Source organism: Hermetia illucens, chromosome 2 (genome assembly GCF_905115235.1).
Source record: "Hermetia illucens chromosome 2, iHerIll2.2.curated.20191125, whole genome shotgun sequence".
Classification (NCBI taxonomy): Eukaryota; Metazoa; Arthropoda; class Insecta; order Diptera; family Stratiomyidae; genus Hermetia; species Hermetia illucens.
The window spans coordinates 88,283,312-88,298,179 of NC_051850.1; the positions used below are offsets into that span (position 1 = coordinate 88,283,312).

The window sequence follows — 14,868 nt, forward strand, 5'->3', positions numbered from 1 at the left end:
GACGGAAATTGTATGTAATCAAATATTCATATCCCATGTCGGTATTGATATGCTGATTCTCTTCCGGGGCAAAGTGCAACGCGTGCGGGTTGGCTAAATTCGAAACACCTATGTAGGTATTCATGGCAAGCATTTCTGCGCATTACTGTGAACGTAACTGTGTCATCTGAATGAAATACTACAATATATTCAGACAATGAGTGAGCCTAAGAATTAGGTTAGATACATATTTATATCAAAAAAGCAAACGCAAAATTTGTTGAGAAAACATCATTAAAAATCGTCACAATAGACATTGGTATTGTTCCCGGCAATAGTTAATTGAACATGTTTTGGATACGTTAGAAAGAAGGATACGTTTTGGATACGTTGAAAAGAACTGGGATGAGTTGCTCCAGTAATGCTTAGGGAACCGAGGCTTTGCTGTTATCAAAGATTAACCACGGCCGCGATGCGGTGTATGAATGCGTCAAAATAAGTTCTATTATTGTGGTATAGACGAAATGAATCTGTTGCAGCGAAAGGTATTACCTATTATAGTCTTACAGCGCCAGGACAATCTGCAAAACTTCTCGTATGGTTACTGGATGTGGTGTTTCCACGTTAATCAGGGAATCATTCGCGATAAAGGGTACCTAGCGTGTAAATAATCCATTAAATATTTTTAGTGAATATAATATCAACCAATTTTCCTGACGTTTCTCCATGAGTCTTTTTGACTACCAACTGTGAATCATTTGCGGAATTACACCTATCCGTCATTTTTTATGACGGTTAACTTGCCGATATATTTAGATCATCCACTAATGTTCGCGCAAAGATTCATTCGTCTTCAAAAAGGCATAGCGAGGCGTTGATTACCCAAAGTGTAACAAGTGAGAGATTCTAAGGCGGACCTTCCTTGACTCCAACTGTTAGCGGATCTTCACAATGCAGTCTTATGAATGGGGCATAGCAGTTCACTGAAATGCACTTCAGATTCGTCCGGCACTTCAAATAAAGGCATTTCCAAATTGTAGGTACAGCAGTCGAGCCAGATCTGGTGCTGTTGATACTCGAGCCGGTTGGAGAAATGTCGTATTTGCGATCGAAATTTGACGCTTTATTTAACATACTTAGAATTATCCGATTTAAGGCAAATATGCGCCATTTTGTTCGGGAACTTGTTGCCATTTAGAAGCCAACTTCATTATCCCCCCTTATAAAACCCCTCCTCCCTATTTGCAAAAAACTCAGCCAGCGAGTTTTCGTAAGCCTCTTTTAAGGCGAACTTAGTAGCGCCAAGAGCGTTTTGCATGGACCGGAGGAGATGGTAGTCACTTGGTGGCAAGTCCGGACTATACAGTGGGTGCGATAGGACATCCCGTAGCTTTTGGCGGGTCATCAAAAATGTGTGAGGCCGAGCGTTGTCCTGGTGGAACACAACACCATTCCTTTTGACCAATTCTGGCCGCCTCTGGTCAATCGCCTGTTTCAAACGGTCGAGTTGCTCACAGTGGAGGACCGAATTGAGGGTCTGGCCATAGTTGAGCGGCTCATAGTGAATGATTCCCTTCCAATCCCACCAAACACACAGCAAAACCTTCCTGGCCATCAATCCGGGCTTGAAGATGGTTTGGGCCGGTTCGCCGCGCTTCGACTACGATGTTTTTCGCTGGAGGTTGACGTACTGATCCACTTTTCATCACCAGTCACCATGCGCTTCAAAAATTGGTTGAATTCGTTCCATTTCATCAAAGCATCGCAGGGGTTGATTCGGTTCAAGAAATTTTTTTTCGTCTACTCGTGCGGCACCCAAACATCCAGTTTTTTGGAATCCAATCTTCTGCAAATGGTTCCAAACGGTTTTATGGTCTATACTCAGTTCCTGGCTAATAGAGCGAATGCTCACATGCCGGGCTACTTGGATGATTTCGAGGATTTTATCGGTTTCTATGACGATTGGCCTACTAGTATGGGGTGTACCTTCGACATCCACTATGCTAGAACGAAACCAATCGAGCCAACGTTGTGCTTCCAAGCATTAAGAAGTTGCGGCGTTGCTATTAGTTTCAGCGACTTACCTGTTCTAGAGGGCGTTGTTGGACCATTATATTCGCAGACTCGTTCACTAAAGCAAATAATAATAGGAAGTTAATGGGTAACCCAGATTGTTTTCAAAGAATCCCAAAAAGTTGGTATACAAGTTTATAGTAAAATATTGAAAAAAAACTGAATTGGAAACGGAAAAATCTGAATTCTGATCAGAAAATTCCAAAATTGGCTTGGAAATTTATGAAGTTAGTTTAGAATATTCTGCCTTGAACTAGCAAAACCTATATATGGTAAGCTTATGAAATTTTCGAAACACAAGTCCTTCATAGAACAACTGATTTTATTGGAGAATACCACATTTTGCTATGCGTAGTGCTGAAATCACAAAGCTTATAATTTTATTTATTTCCAAGAATTCAGATACAGCTGATGCTTATCATTATATTTAGTCCCCTTACCTGAGCCGCTACGTTAAACTTATAAATTTCCTACTTTTGGCTAATTCCTAGCATGCCAACTTCCCTAAAGGCGGAGCATCACCCTCGATAATATAGATCAGTGTAAATACTTGGTAGAGTAAGCAGCAACTTTACCTTTCATATGTTATAGCAACTTAGCTTGGCTTCGTTAGGAGGACTCTGTTCGGCGTTCAAAGGAAGAAATGTGGGCAGGTTGAAGTTTAAATAGTCTCCGATTGTAACAGCAACATTGCGGAACCTACATCATTTTCCCCAGCAGTACTACATATATGTATGTTAGTAGCGCTCATCGTCGCCTTCAGGAACATGTTCCAGCTGCAATAGGCAAATGACCTGTAAGGTGATCATACATGTTAGAACATAATAGATTCTTGAATGTTAACAGAAAATGCCAGGGTTATTCATTGGAAAACCACTAAAACCATTTCTTATCTAAAACAATCAGCGTCAGGGATTGCTTGCGACATTGATTACTATGTCTCTGATTTCTCAATTTTGTTGGTTTGCTGCATAAATTGATTTATTGATTTATGAAGTACTCGTATTGGCAAGAAAGCGTGCAGCTCCACTGGTATCTGAGGGTATAGCCTCATTTATTCATGCTTCTACTCTTGGACAATCGAGAGGAAATGAGTGAATTTCACTCGAGATATTGTTTACTCAACTGGGTATTAAATTAATATTAATATACATTATTTACAAGGAGTCTGAACATCTGGTAATGTTTGTGTCGTCACAGTGGATGAGATATTAAAGTTGGAAGTTACCGACCATGAAAACGGATGCATACATGATTAGTGCGGAAATAAAACTTTCAACTCTAAAGCTAAACAAAAGTTCAAGCAGAAAAGAGATCGTGCTCAAAGGATTAAAAAGTTGGTGCCAGAGTTTGGAGCCACGGGTTCAAATTTAGCCTACTATTAACTCACCTGCCTCAAATAGGTAATGAATATCTACATAAGAACTTACTTTTGCTAACAAATCCTGTGAGATTGATGTCTATTGACGTGAAGAATGATCATTCTCCTGTTGCCGTAAAAGGCGACCAGAAATGATAAAAATAGGTGGACTAGAAACCTAACAAATTTGGAAATTATTTTGCTATCGAAACGTCAAATGACAAATGACAAATTGACATCCGAAAACGCATTTCGATTAGTTTCTGCAACAGTATCGGTATCGAACGACCAAGAATACTCGCTTTCTCCAACTGGCGATATCAGCGGGCATTCTGATCATCAGCGAAGGAGATGGTCGGACTCTGAACAGCATCTCCCTCCCTCCAGTGAGATTGTGCTATTGTATTTTAGTAAACCCCACGTACTTACGATTTCCGATGCAGAGGAAAATACATAATATTTTCTAGGAGCATCTGCACTTAGCTTAGGAGAGGCTTGCCTGGAAGGAAGAGCAGATTGTCATTTTCTTGGCGACCATAGCAATAATAATGATTGGTTTGCGGATTTATAAATTGTCTCTTAATTGATGGCAAAAACATTGAGCCTGTTATAAGTTCAGGAGGGTTTTGCCGATCGCGTATTACCGTCGGTTTCGAAAGCGGGCTATCATTTGGTCTCTTAGCATCGCGTGCGTGTCGTAGCTCCGTCTGCGTCCCTGTGAGCCAGAGCGTCAACCCCTAAAATAAAATATCAACCACTTCCGTGATCCAATACATTGTTGAAAAACTTTTTTGCTGCGCTGACAGAAACAAAAAAATATAAAGGGCAAACCACCATAATATTCAGATATGGGGTACCCCTTCAAAGCTGAGCAAATCCGGGTATTTTGGCGCTTCCCCCAAAAGATAAGAATTTCGAAGACAAGTCCTTGTCTTCAAGGCGAAAATTCAAGGGATATTTACACGGCTCTACTTTAGCTGAATTAAGATTGTCGTTTCATCTGCCTTCCATCAATTTAGAAAAGACTTCCCGCGGCATCTGTAGGGAGCGTATCGATATTGGTCTTTGCATGAGAAGTATTTCATAAAAATGGTGCACAATCAATATTATTTGTTCTTGTTGTCGGTGATGTCTGCCTTCTTTCTCATCGAGTTATAGACTGTAGGTAAATGGTTCTGGATTTAGAGGTACAGAGTCAGACTAAAGATAAACAACAACAACAAAACTGAAGTTTCCAATCTTTTCATGATTAGCGGAACATTTAAGCGATCTATTTGGACAGCTAGAAAGCGACCGAACTTGATGCCGCATTAATACCGCTAGGTCTGCCTCCACTGGCTTATCCTGAAAGTGGAGTTAAGTCTTTGAAGGTTTTACGTGAGTCTAATCCCGCGGTCTTCTTAGGACACGGATTGATTTTGTGACCACAATAAAAGCCCCGCTGAGACAAGCAACAACGGTACCAGTCTATATCAAGTGCATGGCTTAGCATTCATACTGGTGGATGCAAGACATACATAAATCTCTACCGAACTAAGAAGTACAGCACCCGTGTTAAAACGCAACACCACGCCGAGGCCCGAAGGTCTCTTCTCGCTTGAGCATAACCACAAGCCCCATGAAACTCCCACTAGGGGGCCAACCGCAAACAAGCGAGCTGTACTCACATACAACGGGGGTTCACCCGAAGTATGAGAGTCCAGGAGTTATCCCAGTTCCCATGGTAACAGTATACCCTTGGTAAAGTTGCGTGACCAAATTGCCACTCCAGATGAGTCCCCGTGCAGACTCGGGTCCTTTGGAGCATTCACCTACTGCATCACGGCCGACAAGCCAAAGTGAGTACAACGTCTCCCGGTGCCACCACTATGGAGGTTCTCCTCGGCCACTTGGTTTTGGTTTGGTCCTGAAAGTGCAAATGCAAACACCAACATCAAACTGAGGCTGTTTCTGGCCAATGTTCTTTTTGTGCTGATATATACGAGTAACATTTGGAAAGTGGCCACCGTTGCTACTGGAGATTTCCATCCCTCTTGCTGAGAAGGCGGAAATGACAGGGTACCTTGACAATGCTGAAAAATTGATGTGCTTCAATTATATATTTTTCTCTCTTCCGATACTGGTTTGACACAAACTACCAATTTAAATACAATAATTATTATTAGTTAGTTTTAGTTTAGTTAAATGGGGGGAGCCGCAGCTCCGAGCACTCAGGCCATTATTAGGCCCATTGTACTATCCCCGTAAGTTGCCTATTCAATGGCTTCCCGCCTACGGTGTTCGCAGGCTTTAGCGAATCTGAGAACATTCTCAAGAGGCAAAGAGTGTGCAGATTCTTCATTGAAGAAAACCTTGCCAAGGTGTCTTCGTCTGAGATCTGAGGATGCCGGGCAGCTGCATAAAAAGTGCAGGGCTGTCTCCTCCTCACATTGGCTGCACACAGCCGAAACCACTACCCCAATCTTTTCCATATGGTAGTTTAAGGGGCAGTGTCCCGTCAAAAGCCCTACTAGGGTTTTCATGTCCCACTTCTTAAGGATTTTCGCTTGCCGGCAAGAGTCCAAATTTCTCCACTCGGTTGCGTGAATCCTTGCAATTTCACCCTTCTGAGTAGACTTGACAGTAGATGGTCGGATTCCAAGAGCTGGTTCTGGGCCCACCATTGTGGATCCAGACTCTCGGCGAGCCAGTCTATCAGCCTCCTCATTACCGGCGATGTTAGAGTGCCCCGGCACATGTTTCGTTCAGTCGGCCAAGTTTCAGCAGCACCTGATGACAACTCCACACCAACTGGCTTGATATGTTGTTGCCATCCGGTGCCGATAATGCCGCCCGACTGTCGGAACAGATTCGAATGGTGCGACCCCTCCATTTTTGTCGCAGACATTCTTCTGCTGCCAATGAAATGGCATATATCTCCGCCTGGAATATGGTCGTCATTTTTCCGATAATAATAATCGGATTCTCCGAGAACACGCCTGCACCCGATCCATCCTCCGTGACTGTCCCGTCGGTGAAGATTATTAGGTCTGCAATCTGAAAAGACTCATGGCCACTTGTCGACCATTCTTCTCTTTCGGTGATTACGACAGTGTATGTCTTTTCAAAGACGAATCTGGAAACCATATGATCGGTCGGCATCAGTGCTACTGGATGTTTTTCAAGGAATTTCCATATAGACGCATGCCCGTTGGATTGGCAGCCTTTCCACGCCCCAATGGTATCCAGCCTATATGCGTCGTTGGCTGCTTTCCGTTTCACCTCCAAGTGGATGAGGGGTAAATTTAGGATGGCTTCAAGTGCTGCAGTCGGCGTAGTACTCATTGTTCCAGTAGTACTTAGGCAACCAAGTCTCTGAATCGTTAGCAGCTTCCTGCTGTTAGCAAAGTTCAGTCTTGACCACCAGACGATGCATGCATACATCAAAATGGGTTTTATTATGGATGCATACATCCAATATATCCATTTAGGTGAAAGTCCCCAGGTCTTACCTATCGCATTCCTACAGCACCAGAGCAATCTGCAGGATTTCTGGTATTGTTCCCGGATATGATGCTCCCACGTTAACTTGGAGTCGAAATGTACTCCTAAGTACTTGACTGTTTGTGCCAGCTGGATTTCCGCCCCTGCTAAGGTGGGTAGCGTATAGCTGCCCCACCTGACGTTCCTAGTGAACATAACTAGTCCAGTCATCCTAGCGTTCACCGTGAGTCCATTGCGGAGGCACCAGCTGTGGATTACATGCAGAGTTGCATTCAAGCGGTCACACACTGTGTCCGCAAACTTGCCGGCAATTATTACGGCTAGGTCGTCCGCAAATGCTTGCGCGAAGATTTTTTTGTCCTCCAGGAGCCACAGCAGGGTATCCATCACCAAGAGCCATAACAGTGGAGAGAGAACCCCTCCCTGTGGGCAGCCCCTGAGACATCCTGCTTCAATAGACTTCTGGCCGACCGATATGTGGATTTTTCTCCACTCTAGCATGTGAAGGATCCAACTGATTAGCAGCGGTTCGATTCCATGCTGTCTTGCCGCATCACAAATTGCCGCAAATGAGGCATAATTGAAGGCACCTTCGATGTCCATGAATGCGCCTAAAGCGTATCCTTTATCGGACATCGCCTTTTCAATTTTTGCCGTAAGTTCATGGAGTGCTGTCTCCGTGGATTTGCCATTCTGGTAGGCGTGGTGCCTATGGTGAAGTGGCCATTTAGGAATGTGTGTATCCCTTATGAGCAGATCTACTAATCTTTCTAGTCCTTTTAGCAGAAAGGATGTTAGGCTGATCGGTCGAAAGCTTTTTGCGTCTGTGTAGGTGGGTTTTCCTGGTTTGGGAATGAACAACACCTTCACATCCCGCCATTTAATTGAAATATAAGCGTGTGCTAGGCATGCCCGATATATATTGCGAATGTGTAGACCCAGGGCATCCATTCCTTCTATTACTAGCGCAGGGATGATGCCATCCGGACCTGCAGACTTATATTTATGGAACGAGTTAAATGCCCATTTCACTCGCTCCAGTGATACTACTTTGCATGCCAGATTCCAATCTCTCGGTTGAGGGCTGTATGCACCTGTTGGCCCCGAGATTAGATTTTGGATGCTGCCTGGGAAGTGTACTTCAAGCAAATGATTTGCCGTTTCTTCATCGCTTTCTGTGTACTTCCCATTCTGTAAACGTAAATAACCCAGTTTCTGGCTACGTTCTTTGACCAGAATCCGCTTCAGCTTTGAGGTTACCTCAAGATAGTTAGTCTCTTTACAAAAGCGTCTCCAAGATGATCGTTTAGCCGATCTTATGCTCTTCTTTAGAGCCTTCTGTGCCTCTTTATAGCGATTCCAGCTAGTGCTTGATTCACCCTTCAGAGCACGATTAAGGAGCATCCTTGTCGTTCTCCTCTATTTTGCCAAATCCGAGTTCCACCATGGTGTTTTACCCTTCTTTGGCATCTCGAGTAGACAGCTTTCTTCGAAAGCTTCTCTCATGCTAGTTGTGATCATCTGGGTTGTCTTCTCAATTCCAGCAATGGATTTGATGCGCCTCCCAGGGATCGTGACTCGGGCGTTCAATTCTGTTTGATACATTACCCAATCTGTCTTCCTCGGATTCCGAAATGGAGTGGGTGGAGGTAGATCCATGCCCATAACGAAATCAATGCGTCTGTGATCCGAGAGTGTGATATCGTTTGATACTCTCCACTCTCCGATCAGAGCCGCGATGTCAGGAGATGCCACCGTGATGTCGATGACCTCTCGCCTGACCACGTTGAAGAAAGTGGGTTCATTACCCACATTTAGGATCTGCAAATCTGTTCCTACTAGATACTCCAGTAGTTGCGATCCTCTTGCATTGATGTTCGAACTTCCCCAGCATATGTGGTGAGCGTTGACATCACATCCTGCTATTACCCCCATGCCTCTACTTTTGGCATATTGGATAGCTCTGATGAGTGTCCCACTGGGAACGTCTTCTGCGTCGTAGGGGAAATATGCAGAGCACCATAGTATCTCTTTATCTCCCTGTTGACTTTTTATAGTTAGCTTAGCCGATGTGGTGTCGCCATCACATAGGTCGTTAACCAGGTTAGCCTGGAAGTCTTTGGAGACTACCATGCAGGTGCGGGGTCGATTGCTTCCATTGGCATACAATAGGTCAGCATGTTGGAAGTTTAGGCCCCTGACTGCCCCACCAACAACCCACGGTTCTTGTATGAGGTATATAAATGTCTTGCAGCTATTGATCCGACGACTGAAAGTGCAGTCGCCGATTTACAATGGTGCAAATTTACTTGGGAAATGTGGCACCTCATTTACGTTTCAGATGTAGATGCCGGGGCCTGCATGTTCCCTTCAATGGTTCTAGGAGCCGACACTTGTAACGTGACGGTCCCCAGCCCATAGTAGAGCCGGCAACCCGATTTTTCCCTAACTTTCTTAACATCAGGTTCGGGAACGCCAATAGTGAGAAAAGTTCCCGGCCTATCGGTTTTCTATCCTGTTTTGCTGCCTAGCAGCAACCAGGTGGAAGTGTTAAGGTTGTTCTGTACACCAAGTTGTTCCAGAACCCCAACACCATTTCGCTATTCTTCTGGAAGCCAGAGAAAGCACTTTTTGATCGATGGAAGCTCAGAGACCCTTTTCAAGGTTAGTCGCGCACCCTCCCACACATCGTTAAGGGAGGAGCAGTACTGCCTAAGCCACTCGTTCGTGTCTTACCCTGGTACCCAGAGTTCACCGTTTACGGCCACATCTTAACCCCTGTGACCATTCAGCCCTCGGCACGGTAGTCACACCTTGGCTTGGGGTTTTGATTACCGCTTGGCTTCAGGTGTCGCCTCCCGTTTCCTGGAGGATCCTCCTTACTGAGCTCCCTCACCACGTCAAGGTAGGTAATCGTCGAGGGAGATAATTATTATTACTTTTACTTACTAGTCGAAGAGTGGTGAGTTATCAATTAGCGCCATCAATAAATCATAGCTTCATCTGCATCCTTACTGTGAAAACTTGCTGACACACTGGGTTATTACGATTTTTTCATTTGAGTATTATAGGAATTATTCTTCTTATTAACAGTGTATTTCTTTCTTTCTTTCAGGTAAGGTCGCCTTCAGGTTATTTTGGTATCCATTATCGAAACAGGTAAACTGCAATTAACAATTTGTAGATAATGTTCTTAAGTATTGAAAAGGTGCTCTCACTGAAAGCGTTCCAGGATTTCTGCCAAAGGTTTTGCAACTGCTTTTATTGTGGTCTCAAAATAAGGAATCTTGTTTCTTTATTTCTGGGGTTTGTCGACTATACTCGTATAAATAAATTAGGACGCTTTATGGTATGGTCGTATTTTCCAGTTGCGGTCTTTTATGCCAGTTCCATGCCAAGGGGAAAATGATCTTTGGATTCTGTCTAAACTCGCATTATTTGTCGGTGGATATGAATCACACACACAGCACATTTCCAGAAACCATCAATGATGGTGCGTAGACGTGGTTGACGCGCCATGACCCACAGAAGGATTTACGGTAATTATAGGCAATTTGCTGCAATTGAGATGAATCCAACTGGATCAACGAACAGCAAGTCGGGAAAACGGGAGCTGGATTCTTCAGGTATAAAACGTTTTTGTTTCCCTACGAACTTTGAGCACGTGGCAGTTGCACTTGCATAATAATTTAAAATTCAACTTCGTTAGCAGCTATTTACAAAAATAAATTGCCTGCGAAGTACTCTGTCGATTATAGCACACGGTTTTGTGTATTCCTTATATAAAAACATTTGAGTGGAGATTTGTCCCATTAGTTCCTAGCACGAAATATATGCATATATTGTATGAGAATATCTACTTTTGCGTGATATGACATTCAAAATCTTCCATTTCCATAGAAGTGACAATTTTGACCTATGATAACTTTGTTAGTAATATTGTGATTTCCACTATGGATTATTATGCTCCAGCCTACTTTGGTGCAAAATGTCATGATCCTAAGATGAACTTAAGGGGTGTTTTCCAACTACTAACAATTATAATAATATACTATTATTAACTTTATCGATATGAAGGGTATTTTGGAGCCTAGACACCATAAAGTGGCACCTTCTTGATTTCAGATTTTTCAATTAGGTAGCTACCGAGAATGGGTCCGGGGAAGAAATGCTCACTTTCGACCCACCTTTTGGACATATGTTGAAACTAAGACCGGCTTCGGAAAGTATTAGCCTATCATTTGATACCGCACATTATTGTGTTTAGTGAAAAGAAAATTTAAACCCTCCTCTTTACATTGATGGGAATCCCGGTCCCCTCCCCCCTCTTTAAATTCAACGAAGAATGGTGTGAATTACTGTATTGGTGAGCGTTCACGGTTCCCACACTTTCACCAAATTTGATGTCAATTGTTTTAACCGTTTTCAAGAAAATTGCGAGTGACAGACAAACAGGCAGTACACCGATTTTAATAAGGTTTTGTTTTATGCTTTAGTTGTACTATCATCACACTTAACGCTATGTAAGTGATGAGCTCACGGCAGCGAGACAAATGCAAGAAGAACACAGATACCTATGACGACTGGGATTGGAACCCAGAGCTGCGAAATTGGGAGGTTGATGCTCGATTCCCCCTACTATCGCGCCGTTTAATAGTGAGGTTATAATTATGAAACGGCTAAAATTACGTTTTTGTCAATTTTATTTAGAACATGCTTGACTAGCTTTTCTTGCTTTAGTAACAGATTGCAGTAGTAGTATTGACTTCGAAGTACGATGTAAATTGCATCATAAAATCATTAATTTTATAGTGAGGTTAAAGTCATGAAATGCACTTTATTTGGGATTACTACTTGAATATTGCAAATTTCTACCATGTATTTTCAAAGAACGCGGGCACGCGCAGAGACTTATCACGAACCCTGTCGAGCGGAGAAGCGACTTCACAGACGGAAAAAGGAAGCCTGGGAGAACCAACAAGTTTATGAACTAGAAAAGTACAGGGAGCAACCGCACCAGGCACGGAAGTTTTACCAACAAGTCAGCACGATGAAGCCTTATACACCTCGATGCTCATTCTGCCGAGACAAAGAGGGAAATCTGGTTTCCGACAGAATGGGCATATTAGAGCGATGGGTTGAGTACTTTGATGAGCTACTGAACAACCAGAACATCGGCGAATTTGAGGTCCCGCCAACTGAAGACGACGGACAAATACTGCCACCACCAAGTTTAGGAGAAACAGTCCGTGCAATTCATCGGCTAAAAAATCATAAGTCGTCAGGAGCCAATGGAATTACAGCCGAATTGGTTAAATATGGAGGCGACCAGTTACACCAAGTGGTTCATCAACTTGTGCTCAAGGTATGGGACAGCGAATCAATGCCTGACGATTGGCAACGAGCCATTATCTGTCTCATACATAAGAAGGGAGATATCACACAGTGCAGCAATTATAGAGGTATCACGTTGCTGAGTACCATCTACAAGATATTCTCCACTATCTTGCTAGGCCGGATAGCCCCATACGCCCAGAACATCATTGGCCCATACCAAAGAGGCTTCATTCCAGGCAAATCAGCAACAGATCAGATTTTCTCTCTGCTTCAAGCGACGGAAAAACTGTTGGAATATGGACAACAGTTGCACCATCTGTTCATCGACTTTAAAGCCGCCTATGATAGCATAGCCAGGGTAAAACTGTACACGGCCATGAGAGAATTCGGTATCCCGACGAAATTAATAACACTGACTAGGCTGACCCTGACCAATGTGCGAGGCCAGATAAAAGCAGCAGGATCACTCTCAAGACCATTCGACATCAACAACGGTCTACGACAAGGGGATGCGCTATCATGCGTCCTCTTTAACCTGGCCCTCGAGAAAGTGATCCGTGATGCTGAGGTGAATGCAATAGGTACGATCCTCTTCAAGTCCACCCAACTACTGGCCTATGCTGACGATATCGACATCATGGGAGGAACCACCCGAGACGTACAAACTACCGTCATCCAGATCGAGCAGGCGGCGGAAGATCTTGGGTTGCACATCAATGAAAGCAAGACAAAATATATGGTGGCAACGTCACCACTAAAGACGAGTCGACCAACAACATCAAACCACACTGTTGAAACACAAACGTGAAGAAGAATAAGGATAGGAGAATACAACTTTGAGACCGTTGACAATTTCTCCTATGTAGGGTCGAAAATCACAACCGATAACAGCTACGATGATGAAATCCGCGCACGGTTGTTGGCTGCCAACAGAGCCTATTTCAGCTTACAAAGACTGTTCCGCTCGGAACGTCTCACCATAGGGTCAAAGCTCTTACTGTACAAGACTATGATCTTGCCAGTCCTCATGTATTCCTCGGAAACTTGGGTTCTTAGCAAGAAAAATTGCGAACTCTTGGCCGCGTTCGAGAGAAGAATCCTCCGAAGAATTTTTGACCCCCTACATGAGGATGGACGATTCCGCAACCTACACAATGTCGAAATCTATGAGCGATACCATGACCGTCCGGTTGTGGATAAAATCCGGGTCAGTAGGTTACGATGGCCGGGTCACTTAATCCGTATGGATGAGGATGATCCCGCTCGGAAAGTCTATAAGGGCAATATCTATAGTAGAAAAGGAAGACGAGGCAGACCCTGCCTAAGATGGAGCGATGGCGTGGGTCAGGACGCCAGACAGCTTTTAGGTGTATCGAATTGGTGGACCTCGGCGCAAAACCGGGATGTCTGGAGTTCCTTATTATGATAGGCCTAGACCGGATACCGGTTGTTGCGCCATTGATGATGATCATATCAATTATTATGAGACCAATACGACAAATCTGGAAGAATTATTGCTTCAATTTTTTAATAAAAGGGTTAGACCCGGTTTTTGGTCAAATCAATAAGTTCACGAATGTATCCTGGAATCCCCACACAAACAACTTCACAAAAATCGTTACGTTATCAATTTACGGATTGCCACTTTATAATATTCGCTACTTTCTACATATCTATGCTTTACAGATCAGATTTGATTTGATTATCTTGGCAAGTGCTAAGTTACTTATACCCTAGTTTTGGCCTCCTATAAGTCCAACAATTATGGTTAGATTTCCACCGTATTCTCTAGTATAACTGAAATTATTTGATTCTAAAACGATTTAAGGGCGGATTCGGAATGAATTTCAGAAATATAAGAATTTACTATGATTAACTTTTACAGATATCAAGTAAGAAAGTAATTTTGTTCAAGTAACAGCGTTTTGTTCTCCACAATACCTTAAAAGAGTGCTAAGAAAAAGTTTTATTGTGCTTCAAACACAAACCAACCGCTTTTCTTCAAATTGACGAACTACGTATCTCCTGGTTGTTGTTTCATGAATTACTCCAGTTAATATCACATAATAGTGGTCACTAAGTTTTGCCTTTTAAAAGTGAACAATCAAGAGAAATATTTTGGGATGCTATTTCGATAACGATCCCACATTTGACTGATTTTTGAGTGTTCACAAAGTAGTTTTATATATCTGAATATACATATACAAAGGCAATCACTGAACCATAAATTCATAACCACAGGACAGTCAGTCAACTGCGACAGAGTGCATTCATCGACAATTGCCTTAACGAAAATGCATAAAATAGCACACAAATACGTTCGCCTTCAATAGAAGTTAACAGCACGTCGTCTGCAGAACTAAATTACTTTTATTATCATATATTCATGCAACATGACATGTAATTCAGTCCCAGGGTAATGTCGAGGAAAGCAGTTTGAAGATTTCGATTAACGGTGAGAATGCTATTTAGCCAGCTCCGCTTTCTGATATAATGGAAATGATGAACGGAGTTGAAACACTCAATTTTGTAAGTTCATGAAGTGGAGAAACAACATTTCCAAAGTGTGTTCAAACTTGAAGATTAAACAACTTTCAATGTTTCAATACTTTGGAAGTACAGAAAATATCAACTTC

The 14,868-nt window shown here is 43.0% G+C and overlaps 1 protein-coding gene across 6 annotated transcripts in view; it reads left to right on the top strand.

The window, feature by feature from the left end:
* The window catches only part of LOC119648666 (acid sphingomyelinase-like phosphodiesterase 3b), a 594,559-nt gene that overhangs the window by 153,196 nt on the left and 426,495 nt on the right, over positions 1 to 14,868 (top strand). The gene's annotated exons all lie outside the window — the stretch shown is intronic.